Source organism: Oncorhynchus nerka, linkage group LG6, assembly GCF_034236695.1.
Source record: "Oncorhynchus nerka isolate Pitt River linkage group LG6, Oner_Uvic_2.0, whole genome shotgun sequence".
Lineage (NCBI taxonomy): Eukaryota > Metazoa > Chordata > Actinopteri > Salmoniformes > Salmonidae > Oncorhynchus > Oncorhynchus nerka.
In genome coordinates, this window is record NC_088401.1 from 61,711,240 (window position 1) to 61,715,873 (window position 4,634).

Consider the following 4,634-nt stretch of genomic DNA (forward strand, 5'->3'; position numbering starts at 1 on the left):
TACAGTGTCACGTCTGCTTATTTTAATCTCAGCAACGACTGTCTTGGCATTGGCATCACATATACCATTTACTCCATACCAATTAGTCATTGTGGTTTAGTTGTATGTCAGTAAAAGTGAAGAGTACAAATCAAGGGGAAATCATGCCCCGGACCTTAGCAGCTTGAATTTCATTGGAGTTTATTCACAGCAGGCAGAGAAGGTGTGTGTGTGCATGCACATGTGTGTGAGAGCTGCATGTGTATGAGAGTGTGAGAAAGAGAGCTTTTGCACCTCATCTATTTTGCATAACATCTTAAAGGTCCATTGCAGCCGTTTTTATCCTCATATCGCATCATTTCTGGGTAACAATTAAGTACCTTACTGTGATTGCTTTCAATTTAAAGGGTCAAATTAAATTAAAATAGCTTCTTAGCAAAGCGCAATTTCTCAAACAATAATTTTGCTAGGACTGTCTGAAAACTAGCTGTTATTGGCAGAGAGGTTTGGTACTCTCTTATTAGTCTTATTAACAAATTGCATTATCATAATTTTCTCAATTTCACAGTATTATTCCAACCTCATTGTGTGGCAATATATATAGAACAAAGGAAAATCATGTTTTTGACTAAACTGGGCCTTTAACCAAGAGCTAAACTGGTTAAGTTGCATACCTGGAGCATGGTCTGACCAAAACATTGCAGAGATTCCACCAGCTAGTTTAGGCTGAGAATCCAAAGCCACAACATCATAATAGATTATGGTTCTAGTGTTTGTTGGATACTGAAAACAGCTTCACACACAGAACATACCTTGAAACACGCATCATAGGTACAAAACAAATGAGGTTATTTAAAGTTTAGACGGAACTAAATGACCTAAGGTTAAGGAAACATTGTTAATCACATCCGGAAGTAACTGCATCTCTCACAAATGTCAATGGAAGTAATTGGAAACATGCATTATTCTACAACAAAATAAACATGTAATTATATCCTAAGTGAGAACATTTCATTGCTCATTACAGCTGAAGAGAATGAAAACTCTCGATGGCAACAAGCATATCTGTCTGCACTGGTGTCACAAGCAACAATCAGGTACTGTATAGGTGCCATAACACTGGAACCTTTGGCCATCACATGTATGAACCCTGCTATTGGTTTAATTATAGTCACATATGTATCAACCCTGCTATTGGTTCAATTATAGTCACATGTGTATCAACCCTGCTATTGGTTCAATTATAGTCACATGTGAATCAACCTGCAATTATGGTCAGTAGCTGTAGGTGGGTGATAAGCAGTCATACCATACATGTGGAATTAGGCTGCTATCATCATAGAGATTAAGATAAGCAAATTCATGTCAGATAAGCTCAATATCCTTTCTATTCCGCCATATCTCTGGTGTTATCATAAACACTGCATTTTAGAGAGTTGGTCAATGTTGAGATAAAGGTATTGTGTGTGTGTGTGTGTGTGAGGCTCTGGGGGGATTGCATCTTCAACATAGCAGTAACTGGATCAACATATTACTTAAATATGTAGGACTATGGACAATTATGGAAGATATAAAGACTGGATATAAAACAACATTTCATCAAATGAAATGCAGGAGATGAGTACTTGTCGAGCATGTTACCGTGCTACTGGCATTATCAATTCCATTAAAAATAGGAAATCTAAAGGAAAATATTTAGGCTAAAAGACCGGCATAGGAGAAAGAAATGGGACTTGACAAAGTTATGAACTGAGTTAGAATGAATTCACCATTTCACCCGAGATACATTAGAAATGGATTACATTACCGATACTTACTGTGAACATGAGGAGAGACCAATAATGTAGACTGTACAAAAATATGAATGCAACATGCAACAATTTCAAAGATTTTACTGAGTTACAGTTCATATAAGGAAATCAGTCAATTGAAATAAATTAATTAGGCCTTAATCTATGAATTTCACATGACTGGGCAGGGGCGCAGCCATGGGTGGGCCCAGGAGGGCATAGGCCCACACACTTGGAAGACATACCCACCTACTGGGGAGCCAGGCCCAGCTAATACGAATACGTTTTTCCCCACAAAAGGACTTTTTTACAAATGTATTCTTCAATTTCATCAGCTGTCTGGGTGGCTGGTCTCAGACGAGCCCACAGGTGAAGAAGCCGGATGTGGAGGTTCTGGGCTGGCGCGGTTATATGTGGTCTGCGGTTGTTAGGCCGGTTGAACGTACTGCCAAATTCTCTAAAACGATGTTGGAGGTGGTTTATGGTAGAGAAACAAACGTTAAATTATCTGGCAACAGCTCTGGTGGACATTCCTGCAGTCAGCATGTCAATCGGACATTCCCTCATAACTTGAGACATCTGTGGCATTGTGTGACAAAACTGCACACTGTGTTGTGACAAAACTAACTTTTATTGTCCCCAGCACAAGGCACACCTTTGTAATGATCATGTTTAATCAAATTATATGCCACACCTGTCAAGTAGATGGATTATCTTGGCAAAGGAGAAATGCTCATTACCAGGAATGTAAACAAATTTGTTCACAATATTTGAGAGAAATAAGCTTTTTGTGCGTATGGAACATTTATAGCATAATTTATTATTTATTTGACTGAGTACTGCCCCTATATACAGGACCTTCCACCCCCACCTAGGATATGGACGCCTGGTGAAGCCCTAAGGGTCAAAACTTTGTTATAAATAAAATCACCTGGGAGCATAAGCAGCAGTGTGCAGCGTTTTCCTTTATGTTTTACATGATTTATTTCAGCTTATAAAACATGGGACCAACAATTTACGTGTAGTGTTTATATTTTTGTTCAGTGTTTATATAACCCTGGATTGCTCATGGTATGTATCGCCCATTGAGAGGCTTTAAAGTCACTGGCGGCCAAATTGGTACTCCCCAGTTGGAGCATGTTATGCACGCCTCTATGAAGAGGGAACGCAACACCCTGCTACAATTAAACTCTCCGTGAAGTGAAAAAGGTATGGACTGTAGGTGCGAGTAAGAATGACAACAAGCAGAATGTGGTACCGTTTACAAGGACTTTTCCTTTACACGGTAATATGGGGAAAAGGGGCTGGACGGAACCAAAGCAAAGAAAGTAAATCTCAAAGCCCCCTCTCCTATCTTACCTGCCTATCCACTACTTACCTAATTTAGCACCACCTGGTGCCCTAACCAAAATACAGGGGGTGGTCCGCCCAGGTCTTACCTAGTGTGCCTAGACAGCGAATATGCTACGGGTATATGTATGCCCGCGGGCCTCTTGCCTAAGCACTTCCAAGGTGCCTTCCCCTTCCCCCCCTGGGAACAAATGAAACAGAATATTAAACAATTTCACAAACAAACTAAGAAACAATCTGAGCAACAAACTCACAAAACATACCAACTCTCAGTAATGAACTCCCAGCAAAATCAACCTCTATCAAAATCTCTCTGCAATGACCTCCCAGAAAATCTCTCTTGACCTCCCAGCAAATCTCTCTAAAAAAAGACCTCCTGAACAGAACACTGGCTTTTATATAGCTTCAGATTGAATGGGTAATTGGAGACAGCTGAGTCTTGACGAGGGGGCGGGGTCAGCTCTCCAATTAGCCATGGAGTCGACCAATCAGCTGCTTGAGGGATTTCAGGAAGCCATTTCCTAAAATAAACACATGCAAATATACAAACTACAATACATAAACTGGGGAACGTAACAGAGCATTCCCCATAGGAATTAACAGAATTCTACAGGATTTCAATTTAATGTTTCAAGGACAAAATGTATTTAAGTATGTTTGTTGTTGTAGTGGGGACAGTAACATTAATAATATCTTTAAAAAATACTTTAAAGTTCCAATGCAGCTCTTTTATTTATCTCAATATCAAATCATTTCTGGATGACAATTAGGTATCTTACTGTGATTGATTTTGATTATATTGTTCAAAAATAAACAAAAATAGCTTATTTTTTTGTTATTATTATTATTTTTGGTATCGTTATTATTTTCCCATAACCCTACCACTCTCCCCTAATTTGAGTAAACTAATGGACAACAACATTTAGGCTCCTGCTTCCATCTTATACATACTATATACATTTTACAAGAACAGTATATTTTACATGAGTTATCTTTTGTTTGTTTTTAGTCCCATCCTTCAAGCTACGCTCAACCCCTCCCATCTATCTGTGAAAACCAGTTGTGATTTCAATTTGCCATATTTTTTTTGTAAATTTGTTGTAAATGTGTGAGTGTTATAAGAGAGAGAGACTTTGCAGTACTTTAACATCAAAAGATTGAACATACCTCCAGGGGTCCACGCAATGCCGCCGTGGGTACGCCAAATAAAAATGTGATTCACTTTAAAAATAATAATAAATGCAGTCGCTGGCTCAGAGTATCCTGCCTTGGCAAATTTCGCTGTTAAGACACTGATGCCCTTTGCAACCACGTACAGTATGTGAGTAGATTCTGGGCCCTCACTAGCATTAAAACTAAATACAGGCACAGACTGTGTGGAAAATGATTTAAGACTGAGACTCTCTCCAATACAACCCAACATTGCAGAGTTATGTGCATGCTTTCAAACTCACACTCATTCTTATGTTTAATAAATATATTGTATGTGTGTGGCAGGCTTACAATAATGGCAAA